Source organism: Staurois parvus, unplaced genomic scaffold (assembly GCF_062004578.1).
Source record: "Staurois parvus isolate SC_StPar_1 unplaced genomic scaffold, SC_StPar_1.0 ptg000770l, whole genome shotgun sequence".
Taxonomy (NCBI): domain Eukaryota; kingdom Metazoa; phylum Chordata; class Amphibia; order Anura; family Ranidae; genus Staurois; species Staurois parvus.
Window position 1 is genome coordinate 4,476 of NW_028318566.1, and position 19,724 is coordinate 24,199.

General features: G+C 41.3%; 1 long non-coding RNA gene across 1 annotated transcript; it reads left to right on the plus strand.

Annotated features, from left to right (window-relative positions):
* The first annotated feature begins 1,250 nt into the window (after positions 1 to 1,250).
* LOC149444798 (uncharacterized) lies at positions 1,251 to 17,635 on the plus strand. The gene is made up of 3 exons (XR_016306521.1): positions 1,251 to 1,372; positions 2,537 to 2,585; positions 17,137 to 17,635. It is a non-coding gene; the product is annotated as an uncharacterized LOC149444798 (long non-coding RNA).
* The last annotated feature ends 2,089 nt before the right edge of the window (positions 17,636 to 19,724 follow it).

Here is a 19,724-nt window from a genome sequence, read left to right on the forward strand (position 1 = left end):
CATTGCACTTTGTGATGTAAGGCTTGGATGCAACTGCTTGGCCATGGAAGTCCATTCGATTTGAAGCTCTCTGTGCAGTGTTGTGCTAATCTGAAGGCCACATGCAGTTTGGAGGTCTTTAGCTATTGACTCTGCAGACAGTTGGCGACTTCTGCGCACTGTGCGCTTCAGTGTGTGCTGACCCCAGCTCTATCATTTTACGTGGCCTACCACTTCATAGCTGAGTTGCTGTTGTTCCCAGTTTCTTCCGTTTTGTTATAATACCACTAACAGGTGAACTTGGAATATTTAGTAGCGAGGACATTTCACGGATTGCACAGGTGGCAACCTATAACGATACAATTCTTGAATTCACTGAGCTCCTGAGGGCGACCCATTCTTTCACAAAAGTTTGTAGGAGCAGTCTGCATGCCTAGGTGCTTGATTTTATACGCCTGTGGCCATGGAGGTGATTGGAACACCTACATACAATGATTTGGAGGGATGTAGCAATACATTTGGCAATATAGTGTAGGTTTAAGACTACGAAGAAAACCAGTGACAGGACAAGTAAAGGTTGTCATGGCAATAGCTGGAGAAACTGGCCTCACCCACCTGATAGGAAGTTCAAGCAGTGAAGAATTTGGAAGAGTTTAAAACGCCCTCACACAAATTATACCCCTCAATCTTTTGTTTATTCTGGTTCCAAGAAAAAACATTCATGTTGTGTGGAGAAGGAAAGCCCTTCTTACTCACTGGCACTATACAGTTTTGTTCCCCTTGTATTTCCTTTGAATATTCTGTCTGTGATCCATTGTCTCAACAAGGTCACAACAAGCATCATTTTACTTTTGGACTTGTTTGAGAGGTTCAGGCTGGAAACCAACTTTTTGTGAGATTGATGTTTTTCTGGGACAGGTTATTGTATCTTTCATGAAAGCACATTGCCATTTATTAATATTTCCACCTTTTTGGTCCATTAAAGCAAGGCCTCCTCTGTGCATGGTTTGCTCTTTTGGTCTGACCATTGCATGTCATATCTGTTGCCCAAGCTACCCTATCTGATGGGTGAAGCCATTGCTGCATTTTCTGCTGTCCTGGGATGTTCCTGGGTAAGACTCATTCCCATTTTCTTTATTTGGTTGCTTCTCTCCAGTTCAGATAAAATGTAAGTTGGTCAAGTAATGTTTATAACACTGGTCCTTATTTTCCAAAGCTATAGTTCAATTTCTCTCTTAGAAGTGATCTATAAACATATTTGTATTTCCTTTCAGAAACAAAAACCAAGGAGGAAAAGAAAAACCAAGAAGGAAAGCAAAAAGCTGAAAGTATTGCAGCAGCAGTTGTAGAGTCAGCAGATTCTGGAATCAGCCTGTCTAAACCTAAGAAGAAGGTATGGTTGTCTGTCTGAAATATATCCTTATGGGAGGCATTTCAAAAAATCACATTATCTGCAGTGGAAAACACCACCTGTACTACTTTATCAGCTACATGTATATTAAGCACCCTTTGCTATACAGACTTCCCAATATTGCTTCCCAATATAGACCTTTTGGTGGCCTTAGATTTCCTTAGATAAACTGGTGAAGTTTACACATGCAGTATATGACGGATTCTATTTAAAATGAGCAGACTTTTAAAGCACATGTAGCTTCTCTTCTCCCTGTGTGCAGTCCTGTGTTAAACATCACATACACCGGGGGGGAGGGTTAATTTTTTTTTTTTGCCTTTTAATGCTCCATGTACACTAGGAGCTGGAAAAATGCAGACTAAAAAACGAAAGAAACAAAAGAATTGCCAGCAATTATAATTACAGAGAATATGAGTGTGCCCCCCCCCCCAACCCCAAATCATATCAGGCCCTTGGGGTCTAATATGGATATGCTACAATTTTAAAAATAGACGTGCCCCCCCCCCCCAAATCCATACCAGGCCACATGCCCTCAACATGTGCATGGACACATAGGATAACACTATTTGTTTCTAGAGGCAGAGAAAAACAGCTCATAACTAGCTGCCAGAAGCTTAAAAACAAGCTAGAGTTCATGGAGCCTGGAATGTTACACAGATTCCGTTATTAAATGGATTCTTCAGCTTTTGAAAATCTCATTTTGCTAGGACATGGTTTATAATTTCTTTTGTCTTTGTCTTTGGGACCATTCACACTGGTCCTTCTTGGTGGGTTGCATAAAGGCTGACCATTTATTTGAACAGGCTGACAACATAGCAGAAGAGACCAAAAATTGGGCATGAGTTCTTTGCAATACAGCACATCTCAGGGCATTTGAGGTGGTTGCCATTGAAAACAATGTGCTAAAGCACTTTATTGCACATAATGCAATAAAACACACGTTCCTACAACACATTGCAATGGAGAGGGGTGAATGGGTATTCATGTACATAAATGTATGTTCTAGCATTTTGAATTTTTTGAAAAGTTACCCCTTTTTCAGAACGTCCTTGTTTTGGAAAATGTAGAAAGAAAGTGAAAATATAGAAAGAACTGTTCTTTGAACTACCCAAATAAATTTTTTATTTTTTTTAATTTTTTTTATAGAGGAAAACATAAGCCGAAGACGTCTGTATGAAGATGCCTAATAACCAAGGTACCAACAGTGTATTACCTAAGACTTTAAGTAAAGTCCTCACTGCTGATGTTGTTTATTATAATTAGGGTTTTGATACATTGGTACAGATCCTTTCTACTAAGGAAAAATGTTTTTAGATACTTAATGTAACTTTCCCCTTTTGGTTCATCCTTATATCAGCATACAGCTCTGCCTCTGGACTTCACAGGACAGCCCCTTACCTAGCCCATAAAAGCTTTCCTATTGCCGCGTACTAGTCTTCTTGTAAAAAAATCTTGAATTTGTTGACTTAGGTTATTGATGCAAGCTTTTAGGATTCCTTAAATCTTATCTCCACGCTTTATTCAATTTAAACAGTCATATAAAGCCTGAAGAAGGGATCCAAGTTGCCCCAAAAGCTTGCATCTTTGATAACTTTAGTTTTTTTTAGTTTTCGTACAACATAGGGCAGCAGGTTATAGACTATGGGTTATATTTCCCTACCTTCAGATGATTGAATACTGGCAAAAGCTTTGCTGGGAACGCCCCCTTTTTCGCTGTTCTATAATCCCACCCACTCTGTGGGACTCCAGTTTTTTGCTAGTGACCATAGAAACATATTTTTCCTATGGAGTTTTATAAACAAATCTTTATTTGTCACTACGACCTTAAATTACATTTTGATCCTGAAACTGCTGGCAAGCCCTGAGACGATAAGCAGTTGGATCTTGATAGATTACCATTGAAGTACATCTTGGGCATGGTACCCAGATCCAGCAACAGCAGGTTTGGGCACTGGATTCTGCGTTCAGCACTTACTTTGGCACATGGTGTGAGTGTAGTTAGCCACAGGGCCATGGTCCATTCCTAGAACACCCAAACCCTATAAAACCCTTTTAACCACTTGTACTCCTGAGGATTTACCCCCCTTAATGACCAGGCCTCTTTTTGCTACTCTGCGCTGCACTAATTCAACTGATAATTGCGCGGTCATGCAACGCTGCACCCAAACAAAACTTATGTCCTTTTTTTCACACAAATAGAGCTTTCTTTCGGTGGTATTTGATCACCTGTGCGCTTTTTATTTTTCACGCAATAAACAAAAAAAGACCAAACATTTTGAAGAACAATGATATTTTTTACTTTCAGCTATAAAAAATATATAGTAAACTCAAAACTAGTTATAAATTTAGGCCAAAATGTATTCTGCTACATGTTTTTGGTAAAAAAAATCCCAATAAGTGTATATTGATTGCTTTGTGTGAACGTTATAGCGTCTACAAACTATGGTATAGATACTGCAATTTATGCAGTTGTTTTGCTATACGCGCTGCGCTAGTTTAACGGACAGTTGCGCGGTCATGCAATACGGTACATAAATGAAATTTATGTCCTTTTTTTCACACAAATAGAGCTTTCTTTCGGTGGTATTTGATCACCTGTGCGTTTTTTATTTTTTGCGCTATAAAAACAAGGCTGACAATTTTGAGGAAAAAAAAACAATATTTTGTACTTTTTGCTATTAAACATGTCCAGTAAAAAAAAAATAAATCAAATTTCGTCATAAATTTCAGCCAAAATGCATTCTGCGACATGTCTTTGCTAAAAAAAAAACCCAATACGTGTAAATTAATTGGATAACGTGAAAGTTATAGCGTTTACAAATGACGGTAAAGATACTGGGATTTTAAATTTTTTTTTATACTAATGCGGCGATCAGTGACTTATGGCGGCGATCAGCGACTTATGGCGGGACTGCGGCGGACATTCTGACACTGGGGGGGAACTGACTTGGGGTCACTGACATTCCCAGTGACACCAATACAGTGATCAGTGCCAAAAAAAAAAAAAAAAACCCTGACACTGTACTAATGGCACTGGGGAGGAAGGGATTAATTTTTTTTTGCACTGAAAGGGTTAACTGTGTGAGGGGAGTGTTTTACTAGGGGGCGGGGGGGTGTACTGCAGGGAGACAGCAGATCGGGACAGAGAAACTCATTTCTCCTGGTCTGTGTGTCAGGAACTGTCAGGGAAGTGACAGAAAGCAGAGCTACTGCAGCCCTGCTCTCTGTCACTGATTGCTGCAAATCGCCGGGACACAGCTGATAACCGGCTGTGACCCGGCGACTGACACCCACTGCTGAAATCGGTGGTGAAGGTAGTGCGGCTGCGCGCCCCCTACCTGTTTTGAAACAGCACATTTTAAAACGTGCTTTTGCCCAGCCGTGCCGCCCTGCCACCGTTTTTATACAGTGGCTGGGCGGCAGCGTGAATAAGGTAAACAATAACAGTAGGTGCACCTAGTGCAGTATCCCAAGGGAATTTATTTTGAACTAATAAAATTTTAAATGTACTCACAAACCAAAGTTTGAAAACAGCCTAAAGGGATGGTGTATCTACAGTTGCAATGAGGGGTAGGACCCGGGAAGGATGAACACACCAGGTGAACGCCGTCCAGGGATCCGCACTGGCTTATGCATTTTGAGGGCAATCCCTCTTCCTCAGAGCCAAACAAATGGGATCTACTTGGCCGGTCTTATATCTTAAACTGACCAACTGGTATTGGTGACCAATTCATTCCCACCTTGCACAAGATGAGAAATTCTACCTCTAGTAGGATCTACCATCGCACCTGGAAGGCCTACTTTGTCTGGTGCGAGAGCAGACACCTCAACCCCTGGGAATATTACATTCTCTTTTTTTTTTTTTTTTTAATTATTCATTTTCCATATAAAATACATATTCCATCATTACTCACATATACCATACAAAATTATTCCTTTTACCCCTTTCTATCGTTATTCCCTTACCCCCCCAATCCGATTCCCCCACCCACCCAGCAACCTACCCCCACCCCCCCTAAATAGAAACACCCCCCCCCCCCCCACTCTGCATTTCTCCATAGCATCTTTTCCTTAGTAAGAGGTACTTCCACCTATCCCACTCTACTGCTTCATATTTTTCACCTTGGATCTTAGGCGTGATATATCACATATTGTGGGAGTGCCCAATCTTTCCACACCCCCGCCAACACTCTGATGTATTCTCTCCACACATCTTATATTCAACATTCGGTGCAATGTGCCATCTTGTTAAACACTTATAATTAACCTCCACCACTCTCATGCTTACATTTTGTTTGTATATTTTTCTCTGTTTGTCTTCATCGATCTCTATCCCCAACTCCCTTTCCAATTTTACTATATACATTGGTTTTGTGTGTATATCTAACTCAGTGACAATCTTATAAACTTTTGCCGTGCCCCGCATCCCATCCCCACGTGACTCCAACAACCTCTCAAACAAGTTCCAATCTTTTCTCGATCTCAAAGGTTTCGGAAGACTCCTAACAAAGTGTTTTAATTGGTGGTATCTCCACTCGTCTATCTTAATACAAAGTTCCCTTTTATCCTTTTTCAAATCCTTAAGTGTTCTCAATTCCTGCCCTTCCATGATATCCTCCTTTTTAAACCATTTTCCTGTGGCTTCCTCCCTACCTGGAGGAAAATACTCTGTGTTCCTTAGTGACATTAATTGTGAATTAAAATCCCATTTCATGAGCTTATGCAATTTATCCCAAACCTTTAAAACATTTAATGTATAAACACTCGTGGTATCTCTTAATCCTCTATATTGTGCTGGGACCCATATGATTTTACTCAAATTAACTCCACTTAATTCGTTTTCAATTTTAACCCACATTTTCCCCTCTGGGTTGTGTGTCCAGTCATAAATTCTTGCAAGAAGTGCTGCTCTATAATACCTCTTAAAATCTGGCACTCCCAATCCTCCCTTCTCTTTATTTCTACTCAACAGATCATAAGATATCCTGGGATTTTTATTTTTCCAAATATATCTTATTAGCATCTTTTTAATCACCTTAAAAAAACCTCCGAAAGTTTAATTGGGATCATCTGGAATTTGTATAGGATTTTAGGTACTATCACCATTTTTATCTGATTTTTGCGCCCCATGCAAGACGGGTTACCTCCTCCCAATTTCTTTAGTTCCTCCCTAATCTCATTTAAAAGTGAGATATATATTTATATTTATCTGCTACAAATCCGTATATGAAGCAGTGAGTTTAACCCCTAAATATTTTATCTCTCTATCTTTCCATATAAAAGGGAATTCTTTTTGTATCTTTTCTTTTTCACTATTTGGTAGATTTACATTTTAGATCTCAGTTTTTGTTGGGTTGATTTTTAAATTTGCTAATTTCCCATACTCCTTTACTCTTCATTAAATTTGGGAGTGTTATCCTGGGGTTTACCACCTAGAATAGCAGGTCGTCCGCAAAGGCAGCCACTTTATGTTCATTTCCTCCTATCTGTATTCCTTTTATATCTATATTTTTCCTAATTGTTGGCAGTAAAGGTTCCAATGTCAATACATATAACAATGGGGACAGTGGGCATCCCTGTCTTTTTCCATTTGCCATCCCAATAGGTTCCGACCTCTCTCTGTTAACCAAAATAACCGCGGAGGGCTCTCTGTACAATTTACCTATCCACTCTCTCATTCTGACTCCCAGTCCTAATGTCTCCAGAGTGTCCATCATAAAGCTCCAGTCTACTCTATGCCTTTTCCGCATCGATTGAAAGCACCACCATCGGAGCCTTCCCCTTCCTAGCTTTCTGAATAAGCAACAGAGTTCTCAACCCATTGTCTCTACCCTCTCTCCCCGGTACAAATCCCACCTGGTCCCCTTGGATCCACTCCGGCATTAAATCTTTCATCCTTTTTGCTAAAACCTTGGCATATAATTTAGTGTCTGTGTTCAAAAGTGAAATTGGTCTATAAATAGAACACTGAGAAGCATCCTTCCCTTCCTTTTGGATAAGCACCACAAGGGCCTGTAAAGATTCTTGCCTCATCTCCATCTCCCCACCCAGGGCGTTCATATATTTCTTCAATTTAGGTATTAACAGTTCGCTGTATTTTTTATAATACCTCACAGTATAACCATCTGGGCCTGTGCTTTTCCCCGTCATGGTACTTTTTAATGCTATTTTTATTTCCTCCTGCGTAATTTCTAAATCAAGGGAATTAAGTTGTTCTTTGCTTAGCTTCGATAGTCCTGCGTTTTTTTAAATATACCCTTCTTTTTTCTCTACTCATATTTCCACTTTTATTTACTGAATCCTGGGGGGTAATATTATACAGCTTGCTAGAATATTCCTTAAACACCCTAGCGATCTCTTTAGTCGAATAGACCATTTCTCCCTTAGGGTTTCTTATTTTTTCTATATAATTCCTGTTTTTCTTTTTCCTCAAGGCTCTCATTAAATATTTTCCTGGTCTATCTCCCCATCTATACCTCTCACTTGGCACTTTATTAAAAGCTCTTCTCCTCTCTTCTTCCATCAGTGTCTCTAATTCTTCTTTCTTTTTTATTACCTTCTGTCTTATCTCTTTTGTTCTATTTTTATGTAACTGCTCCAGGTCAAATATTTCTTTTAACAGCCCAGTAAGTTTCTCCCTTCTTTCCCTTTTCTTTTTTGCCCCGGACGCGATCAATATACCTCTTATATAGGCCTTACGGGACTCCCACACTGTAGCCACCGACACTTCCCCTGTCTCATTTTCCTGAAAAAAATCTTTCAATCTCTTCCCCAATCGTCTGATCAATCTCCTGGTCCAGGAGGAGAGCCTCATTCAGCCTCCATCCTATACCACCTGTCAACCGCCTATCTTCAATGCAGCAGGGGCATGGTCTGAGAGAGACATTGCCTCTATCTCTACTTTAGCCACCATTTCAGTGAGTTGATGGTCGACCATTATATAATCTAATCTCGAGTACATCTCATGTACATTAGAGAAGAAGGTGTAGTCTCTCTCTTTCCCATGCATTATTCTCTAAATGTCTACCACTTGGCACTCATGCATCACCTTCTTTAAAATTCTCAGAGACCTACCTCCCTCTCGCTGCACAGAAGAGGTCGTATCCATTTTTGGATCCATACAAAAATGCAAGTCCCCCCGCCACTATCAAGCTCCCCTTTCTGAAGGCCATCAATTTTCTCAAAACACCTTTCAAATATAACTCCGGGCTCTTATTTGGCAATAAATATTCGCAAATGTACATTCCATCTCTTGCAGTCGGCCTCTCAAAAACAAAAATCTCCCCTCAGGATCTATTTCTCTCTCCTCCAGCTCAAACCTTATGTTTTTCGCAAACCCTATTGCTGCCCCCTTAGCTCTCTTAATTGGGGAATCTGCATAAAACCATGTTGAGTAATTTCTAGATCTCAACTTAATATTTGATTTAATCTCAAAATGTGTCTCCTGCAAAGAGACTACCGAAGTTTCTCTGTGTTGCATCTCCCTGAACAACTTAAATCTTTTCCCAGGACAATTCAACCCATTCACATTATATGTTATAAACCGTACATCTTCCATACTTCTTGTTTCTTTTTTTTCTCTTCAATTTCCTCTCTTCCACCCTCAATTCCCTTATACTTCCCTTCCTTATGCAGAGTGTTAACTTTAATATTCCCCACCCCCCCTTCCCTATTACTCCCCTCCCATCCCACACTCCTCCCTCTTCTCCCTATACCCACCCCCTTACCACCCCCCTACTCATTTCCCAATTTTGGCCCCTAATTTGCCTACTAATCATTTGTTGGTCAAAACCCACCATTGATTTAATCCTGGGGCTGAACTCATCCCATGAACGGCCCCCCCTTCCCTCCAACCCCCCCCCCCCCCCCCAATTTCCCTCCCTCTATCCATTTATTTTCTATTAAACTATAATTTTTACGGTACATCTGGGGAGAGAGAAAAAAACGAAAGAAGCGCGGATCTTCAAAGGAAACATCAGAAGGAGGAAGAAGAGAGGAGACCGAAGAGGAGAGAGAGAGAGAAGACAAAAAAAAAAAAAACGTCCCCTCTCTACCTCCCCCTCCCAACAGTCTGCCAATCCTCCTTTCCCCCAACCCCTATTTCTCCCTCTTCTTCCCACCCATTAATCACTGTTCTATGCAATTCCAGTCTTTCACAAAAGTCTCTCAAATCCTCTGGAAATCTCAAATAAGCTGTGACACCATTCTTCCAACCGATTAAACACGCTGGGTTGCCCCATCTATAATGTACATTCTGTTCTTTCATCTGCTCTAACAGGGGTTTCAATGATCTCCTTCTCCACAGAGTCTCAGGCGATAAATCTGCAAAAATCTGAATATTTATTTCTCTGTACTTAATAATTGTTTTTCCTTTTAATCCTTCTCCAAATCTCTTCCTTATCCTCATACTTGGACAGTTGAACAATTACGTCTCCTTGGTTTTTCCTTCTCATTTCCTTGGTGGAATCTTCCTATTCTATATACTCCATCCAATTTAACTACCTCTGTTTCAGATCTGTCCATAATAGAGTTTAAAATTTTACATACTATTTCTTGCAGTTCTCCCCCTTTTAAAGGATTCTGGGATTCCTCGTATCCTAAGATTGCTTCTCCTATCCCTGTTATCTTGTACTTCCATCTTATACAACAATTTTTTCTGCGTGTTCCTAATCGTAGCAGTCCTTTTTTCTAAGTCTGAGATGTTTTGGCTATGATTTTTTACTTTTTCCTCAGTTTCTTCCATTCTCAGTAACAAATGCCCCAGATCCTGCCGTATGCTTGTCATTTCTTGCTTTAGAACTTTTTTTCCAGGTTTTTAAACATTTCTGTTATTTCTCTTTTATTCGGTACTTGTAAGTCATTTTCAGGATCTTTCCTCTCTATATTTTCTGTCATTTGTTGCCTGCTACTATTCAGACCCAGCGATAATCTAGGGCTACTTTCGAGGCTCATTTCCATTTCCTCTTTTTCACTTCCACCTTGAGACCTTTCTGGGGTCGCATTCCCCTGGGACGTATATTTTTTTATCGTACCCGTCTGGGACCCTTTGAGCCAGCTTCCCCTTGCGCTTTTATTCTTCATGTCTTCTGTGAGACTTCTTCTCTTCTAAAAGCCCAGGGTGAGTAAGTATTAAGAATATGTACTAAGTACACAAACGTGATCTACTGTTTGTCCTTTTACACTTTCCTTTCCACTTCTTGGGCCAGTTAATCCTTTTTCCTCTTCCACACCTTCATATCCCCTGGGAATCCCCCTTTTCTCCTTTACACAATGTTTATTTATATAACACAGTCCAATATGTAGCTAGCCTAGACCATTCTCACTCACCCTCCTCTCAGTTCAGCTGTGAGGCAGCTCCAGGCTACAGTTGTCTGATATTCCTCATCCTATCTATTCCTTGGGGGAATTCCTCCAGATTCTCTTATCTTACATGGCCATCCGTAGGGCTTCGGCAGCAAGGCAAACTAGGACTCAAGCTGGGAAAACGAGCAAGGGAACGGACCGGCGTCTCCCTCTCCCCTCAGGACGCCGGCCGGCCTCTTCTCCTCCCAGAGCTCCTTCGCGGATGACCACGTGGCCACGCTGCGTCACTCCGTCTCCCCGGTAACCCGATGCTCCGTCCTGGATCTCCGCCAGCACGTCTCAGGAAACCCGGGAAGCGCTCTCTTGTTCCCCGCTCACAGAGCCGGCATTCATCCACCGAGTTCCCCCTCACTTAGGTAGGTTCCCGGTATCTTCCACTAGGAGGGCGCTTGGGGTGGCTGGAAGCGGAGTCTGTCGGAGAGCACTTACATCGTGCTCTCCTACTCCGCCATGTTCAGGCTCCGCCCCGGGAATATTACATTCTGAGCATCGTGGCCTTCCCCCCAATCTGCATTGCAGCAGTTGCTTATGTTATCTCCCACTCTGGCCTCCCATATCGCCTTGGAATGTGAATCTGGTACTTCTGATTCTTCAAAAATCTCCCTTTGAACTTATTCAGAATATCCCATTTGGATTTCACGAGTAAGGTGGCCATTACTTCCATCAGGTGTGTCTCCAAGTTCTTGTAAAGAGCATTTTCTCATCTTACATTTTGATAATGTGGTCCAGAGACCCAGAACCCTTTCTCCTTCTAGGTGGGCCCTCCCTAAAGGTCTCAAGAAGGAACATCTGCTTCTTCTTCCACTATTGCTAAGTGACTCAGGTTGCTTATTTCCAGGCCCTACACCCTCAAACAACAGGTTCCTCCCTTTCGTATCAGGGCCTAAGATCTGACATTGTGTGTTTTTTGTTTTTTTTTTGAGCAGCAAGTATTAGTGTCCACAGGCTTGCAAAGCTGAGTTTTACAGGGTGGCTTGGGCCTCTGGGGATGCTGCCTTCGGCTGCAAGGTGCTTCAGCCTGTTGACCAAGGTGTTTCTGGTCTGTTCACTTTTTTTTTTTTTTTTTTTTCTTTTTTTTTTGTGTTGTAGACTACCCTCCGTTTTTTGCTTGGGGATGTCCCATTACCCATGGTTTCCTTTACTGTACAATTAAGATAATGGGAATTTTGTCTCACCATTGCAGTCCATGTCTTGTACACTACAGGACTCGGGTCTCTCCCCTCTATCCTTTTTCTCCTTATTGCTTGCTACAAAACATGAATCTCATTACTTGGGTGTGGTTATATCAGGGTGCAATAGAGGCATTCGCAGCAAAGCATTTGCCAGTGTCCAATCTCCTGAAGGTAGCGGCATATAATCCATGGTCTACGTTCCTGTCCTGTACTATATGCCAACATATGAAATCTACTGGTAAATAACTTTATTTTTTTTAAACACTCATGCCAGCATACACTGATATGTAGCAAGAACAACAGTATGACTGATTTGGTTTGGGAATAACTAAAGCCAAATTAATGGCAACATAAATGTGAAAAAACTGAAAATGTTTCATTTTTTGAAGAAAACACTGGTAAGGGAATATGGAAAGATTCTGCAGACCAGATAGGGGGCTATCCTGTGGGGTTTAGTGCCGGAGCAGTATGTTGTATGTTAACATGGGAATAGCCAGCAAATATTATAAATAGAGGCTGTGTATAGCAATGTGCCTGTAGAGATAGTGGTGACTACAGGGAATTCTGGTGCTCCTTATAGAGAAAACTGTGCCTGTGGCTCACTGTCACTCACAGATCCTTTGTAAAGGGGATGGTGCTTTGCAATCACAGCAAACAGTGGCAAACCAAGCTAGTGATGTCAAGGATAGAAGAGCGCAATGTGGTCGGTCTTGTAGTGAAAGCCTCAAACACTTCCCAGATGTCATATTCAAGAAAATCGCTGTGCTTTTAAGGCTCATGCATATGTATGCATTTGTCTCTACAGTGTAAGAACCAGAAGCAAACTTTGTGTTCAAGGAATATGTCCCTGAATGCCTAAATCTGCTTTTCTCAACCAGGGTGCCATCTGCGTTGGTCAGGGGTCCTGCGGCATCTTGGTTGAGAAAGGTTGCTCCTACTGGGCTGATGTGCAGTTTGGATTAACTCTGGTTGTATCCCTGTATCCTTTACAGGGCTGGGACTGACAGAACTCTAAATGGCACAGTGGGAGCTTGATCAATCATGTGACTTCAAAGTCTAATCCAGTGCGAACTAGGGTTTAGACACACGTTTAAATCCCCCTTTCCTCTGAAGCACGCTCTGCATTTGGTTTTCTGTTCAGAGACCACTGACCGGTAGTGAGGAAGCAATGTGACACCTCCTCACCACCTGTTTTAACCCCATTTTTGTCAACAAAAGCAGTTAAGGGGTGTTTACAATGCTTCCCTATTTGCCTGAGTGTGTCGTGTTCAACGGATTTACTGCCTGTTGATGGCTACACTTCAAGTAGACTATGCCGCGGATGTGAAGTATTGTGACCACACCATCTGTTGCCTATTGCAGCTTAAGGGGGGACAAATGGGGGTCAGTAAAAAAAAAAAAAAAATGTATAAGTGTATGTATGTTTTTTATACGTATGTATGTCTGTACGTTTCTTTTAATCCTGACCCCTAGTCCTGTACAAGTAGATCTACTTTTCTAAGCTAGTGGGACTGCTTTTTTAGGGCTCATTTACAAAAGTGGTAAGGACTGCCACTTCTTTATAAAAAAAAAAAAAATAAACAATCTGTGCCTGGATCGCTCTTCAGAGATATTTGACAAACAATGGATATGTCGCCTCCTCGCTGCCTGTTTTAGCCCCCCTAAATACAGTACCACCATACTGCAAATGGCGTGCAATTCACAGGGTTGCAGGGCAGCCTCATCCACCTGAATAGGTCACTTTTTGAAGGTTGCAATGCCTGCCAAACACTACAGGGTATAGTTCCTACTGTGGCTGCAAAGCATCGCTGCTTTAGCATGTGTACAACCCTGGCCGCTGTCTCTGCAGCCAAAGGAGAACAGTTGAGGTGGGGGTGTGGGGTGTGGGTGAAAAACAAATGGCTCATCGGCATGGCCTAATGACAAATGCTTCTGTGTGCATGATTCCTTACTGAGCAAATGCATAATACATTTTTATATGAATGTCCACATGAGTTAATGCCAGTTTAATAAACTTTTATAGATATGATCAGCTAAAAGTATGTGTGCTGTTTCACGTTTAAATGCACTGATAGCTGGTTTCCTTGAGATTGGGATACCCACCAGTGTTTTTAGAATGTGTATGCAGTCATATTGTACTTTAATGCATTCCCTGCATTAGCGGGAAAAATGTCCCAGTTTTTGTAGCAGTCCCCCCCAACCTTCCTAAATACTTACCTGAGTTCTATTTCTATCTAGCACTGTGCCTGTCTGCAGTGGTGCTCTCCACTCTCTCCTTACAGGAAATGGAGACAGCAGCAGGAGTCATTGGTTTCTGCTGCTGTCAATCAAATCCTGTGGGGGAGGGAGCTGAGCCCCGCTCTGTGCATCAATGGACACACAGCCTGCCTCAGGAACAAGCCCGCTGGTGTGTCCCTATAATAGGCATGCGAGGGTGCACAGAGAAGTGGAGGAGCAGGGAGTGCCCGCAGGAGACCCCAGAAGAGGAGGTTTGAGTCCACTCTCCTGCTTTGTGCTATGGTATTGCACAGAGTATGCCATATTTATGATTTTAACCACCTCCCACCCACCATATAGTAAAATGACGGACGCAAGGTGGTTCTCTCATTCTGGGAGGACGGCATATGACGTCCTCCCATTCTCACCACGCATGCGCGGCTCAGGGAGTGCACGGAGATCGGCGGTGCGCAGTGTCACTCGGACACAGCGGATCACCGATCCACAGAAAGAGCCGAAGATGTCGGCTCGGTCATGTGATCAGCTGTGTCCAATCACAGCTGATCACATGTAAACAGGGAAATGCCGGTTATCGGCATTTCTCTCCTCTCGCGCTGTCACGCTGACAGCGCGAGAGGAGAGGAAAGCTGGTAATCTGCATTCCGTGGAGGGAACATGTACACTGATCATCAGGGCACTGATGATCAGTGTAGCCCCAGAAGTCCCACCTGTCAGTGTCCATCAGTGCCTTGTGTCAGTGCCCATCAGTGCCATATCAATGCCACAGTGCCCATCTGAGCTGCCTTTCAGTGTCACCCAGTCAGTGCCATACAGTTGTGGCCAAAATTATTCAACCCCCACTGAAATTGAGTGTTTTGGCCAGTTTGACATTGCTTTTGATCATTCAGTCATCTTGCTTACATTTACATTAAAGAGGCACTTGTAGGTCAGACAAATATAACATAACAGTTATAATGAAATAACCACAAATGTCTTTTCTGTGCTCACAGCATTATCAGTTTTATTCAACCCCCAAGTGACATTCAATCTTAGTACTTAGTACAGCATCCTTTTACAGTTATAACAGCTTTTAAACGTGAAGCATAGCTTGACACAAGTGTCTTGCAGCGATCTACGGGTATCTTCGCCCATTCTTCATGGGCAAAGGCCTCCAGTTCAGTCACATTCTTAGGCTTGCGCACTGCAACTGCTTTCTTTAAGTCCCACCAGAGGTTCTCAATCGGATTTAAGTCTGGTGACTGCGATGGCCACTCCAAAATGTTCCAGCCTTTCCTCTGCAACCATGCTCTAGTGGACTTGGAGGTATGCTTGGGATCATTGTCCTGTTGAAAGGTCCAACGTCTCCCAAGCCTCAGGTGTGTGACGGACTGCATCACGTTTCCATCCAATATCTCCTGGTACTGAAGAGAATTCATGGTACCTTGCACACGCTGAAGCTTCCCTGTACCTGCAGAAGCAAAACAGCCCCAAAGCATGATTGACCCTCCACCATGCTTCACAGTAGGCAAGGTGTTCTTTTCATCATAGGCCTTGTTCTTCCTCCTCCAAACATAGCGTTGATCCATGGGCCCAAACAGTTCTAATTTTGTTTCATCAGTCCACAGAACACTATCCCACAACTTTTGTGGTTTGTCCACATGGCTTTTGGCATACTGCAGTCGACTCTTCTTATTCTTTGGAGACAGCAAGGGGGTACGCCTGGGAGTTCTGGCACGGAGGCCTTCATTACGCAGTGTGCGTCTTATTGTCTGGGCTGAAACTTCTGTACCCACATCTGACAAATCTTTTCTCAGTTCCTCAGCAGTCACACGGGGACTTCTCTCCACTCTACGCTTCAGGTAGCGCACAGCAGTCGAAGTCAGCATCTTCTTTCTGCCACGACCAGGTAGCGTTTCAACAGTGCCCTTTGCCTTGAATTTGCGAATGATGCTTCCTAAGGTGTCTCTTGGTATGTTTAACATCTTTGCAATCTTCTTATAGCCATTGCCCTTCCTGTGAAGAGAAATCACCTCTTCTCTTGTCTTCCTGGACCATTCTCTTGCCTTCACCATGTTTGTAACCACACCAGTAAATGTCTAGAAGGAGCTGAGTATCACAGTCATTTTAAAGCTGCCTAATTGGTGCTTATTATGCTTGATTGCTGCTCGGTGACATCCACAGGTGTTTTCAATACCTGATGGAAAGCACCTGTATGAACCTCTGTTCTTCAGAGTGGTAGTCTTTAAGGGGTTGAATAATTGTGGCAATGAAGAAACCACATAAGAACCATTTACTACTGTATTACATAAACAATTGATGTCATTTTAGTTGCATTTGGGTAGTTACAACATCCTTGTAGGATTTGATTCTGAATACAATTCCAAATGTACACTATAGTCCCTAAACCCCTTTACAGCATTGGGGGTTGAATAATTTTGGCCACAACTGTATGTCAGTGCTGCCTTTCAGTGCCCATCAGTGATGCCTGTCAATGCCCATCAGTGCCACCTATCAGTGCTTCCTCATCAGTGCAGCCTATCAGTGTCCATCACTGCAGCCTCATTAACGCACATCGGTGAAGGAGATAAATCGCTTATTTACAAAATTTTATAACAAAAACTAAAACTTTTTTTTTCAGTGGTTTTTGGTTTAAGAAAAAATAAAAAACCCAGAGTTTATTAAATACAACCAAAATAAAGCTCTATCTGTCACAAAAAAATGATAGAAATTTCATATGGGTACAGTGTTGCATGACCGCTCAATTGTCATTCAAAGTGTGACAGCGCTGGAAATTGGTCTTGGCAGGAAGGGGGTATAAGGCCCTGTAGGCTTGTGGTTAAAAAAAAATGAATTGTTTACAACGTCTTTCATTCTGTGTTATGCCTTTTTCACTGTGCACAGTTGCAAAAACTGGCCTTTGATTGGAAGTTGAGAGTTAGGTCGTAGTTTCAAGGTAATATCAAAATATAACATAGTTTTGTTTTTGTTTTGCAGCTGCACAGCAAAGGAGAACTGTAAAGCCATTGTGTGTTTATATGTTGTCAATGGCATCATGCCAGAGGAGCTAGAGGACAACTGTGTTCATACTTTATTTTAAAAATATTATTTAAATGTATGTATTTGCCACTTCTGAGGGTTTTAGGTGGTTCAGATCGTCAGAATTTGGGATTCTCAGGCTTGTAGCACATTAAGCTGTGATTATAATGCATTTTCGGAATCCTAAAGGAATTCTATATTTTTAAATCTGATTAATCCCATAGCTTGAAAGGCAGGTCTCCCTTGCTTTGTGAAATATGACATGGTTTTTTTTTTTTTATCTGTTGTAAAAAAAATTTTATACTTTTTATGTAGTTTTATTTTAGCAAATTAATGGGGTATGTTTGAGTCTTGCAGTTTATGAGAATGATTGTGAATACTGCACAAAAGGCTCAATTGCTGTGGCTGTTCAATGTTCACAGTTCCATTGTCATTCTAATAAACATAATGGTATGAATTTGTCTGGTCTGTTTGGAAATGCTTTCTCATGTGTAGTATCCAACAACAAAGCTGGTTGAAGAGGTGAGGCTACAAAGACAAAGCTGAATATAATAGGCAAATAATGACACAAAATAGGTAAAACATAAGGCTGAAAAAATTAGTTTGATCACCACATGCTGCAATCAACAAAAGATCTTTTTGAGATACTACGAAAACTTTGCAGGGTCTTGTAAGAGGATCCCAGATTTACTAAATTTATAGCAGGAGATGGTGTATAGTAGGGCAAAGTCACTAAAGAATAGGTTGATGTCTAGTAAATAGAACAGTCATAAAAATATAAAGAAACCTTTCAGTGCCAAAATATACAGACAGGGACCTGAATTACTAAACTCTTGAGTTAGTATAGAGCAATAATTTTGCGAAACTGTGAAACTTGAGGGGTAGTCTTACTACTTTGTGGGTGTAACATGTATTGTGTAGGGAAGACCAAAAATGTTAAAAGATCAGATCTCAAATGAAGGTGGGAGTAGAGGGGAATTGGGACAAATTCCTCTTACACAGTGTATGGATGGAGTCATCAGTTAAGGGCATCTGAGGAACCAGGAATAAATGGAACCATCAACTAGTTTTTTTTTTTTTTAATGACAGCAGAAACGTACTAACAAGTCATACAACATCAGTATGGTGCATACAAAGTAAAACCAGTAAACTATAAAATTTACTGCCAGCCATCGGAATCAGACAGAAGGACTAATTTCTATTATGTTTGGTGAATAATTGTCCGAAATCCAGAAATTTCCATTTTTAGCATATTGAATCTGATGATATGGTGCTTTGCAGGTGGGGTCTCATCATTTCACTTGAGTTTGCAGTCTGTTGCAAGCATACACACACTTTTCTTAATGTAAGACAGAAAAAGGGGGGAAAAAACCTGCGCTTCACCCCAGACAATACAATGTGAATAAATGTGTGAAAAAAAATATATATTCTGAAAAAATTAGTGAACTGCTGCTACTCTTTCCCTGAACACCAGAAAATACAAAGCATATAAAAAAAAGTACGCTGTACACTAAAAAATCATAAACCATAATAAATCAAATGAATACTGCTACATAAAAAAATGCATTAATTGAAATGATAGAAGTCCACATTCTCATATATTAAATAATTAAAAAGTCCCAAAATCCAATACACAGTGCTGTGTGCTAAAGAAATCCTCCAATGGAAAGTGCATAGGTGTCCACAAATGCTTGAAACAAAAGAAAAAAAAAAAAGCCTCTTACCAGACACTTTGATCTCTTGATTGGAGATCAAAGGAGCATATGGTGTTCAGATCCCACACTGACACCCTAGTTGGCTGTATCAAGGAGATAAATGGACAACTGCAGGTTCACTTGAACAAATCCATCACATCAGACAGCTCTGCACATCATGCAAGGAAAGGTTTAAAACAGAAGAAGAAAAGTCATAGCGCGACCCGATAAAGCAGCAAAGAATTTATTAAAGTATTGCACTTGCATAGATAAGGTATATAGTCAGTGTAAACTGGAGAAACGCGCATCGGGCGGAGCTTTTTGTGACGTCACCTCGTTCTGGCCAGTGGTCTGACACCGCAGGAATTTGAAATGTTTAAACTGCCTTTATGTGATGGATTCATTCAAGTAAACCTGCAGTTGTCCATTCATCTTCTTGATACAGCTAACTAGGGTGTCAGTGTGGGATCTGAACACCAGCTGCTCATTTGATCTCTTGATTGGAGATCAAAGTGTCTGAGGCTGATTTTTTTTTCTTGTGTCAAGCATTTGTGGACATCGATGCACTTTCCGTTGGAGGATTTCTTTAGCACACAGCACTGTTATTGGATTTTGGGACTTTTAATTATTTTATACAGTATATATGAATGTGGACTTATATCATTTCAATTAATTTATGCACAATATTTATGTAGCAGTATTCATTTGATTTATTGTTTATGATTTTTTTTTTAGTGTACAGCGCACTCGTTTTTTATATTTTTCTTAGTGCAATGTCACATCATTGCTTACTTGACGGATGTGACATTGCATTAATATAATTGTATATGTTTGCAGCAGAGTGCTGGTGAT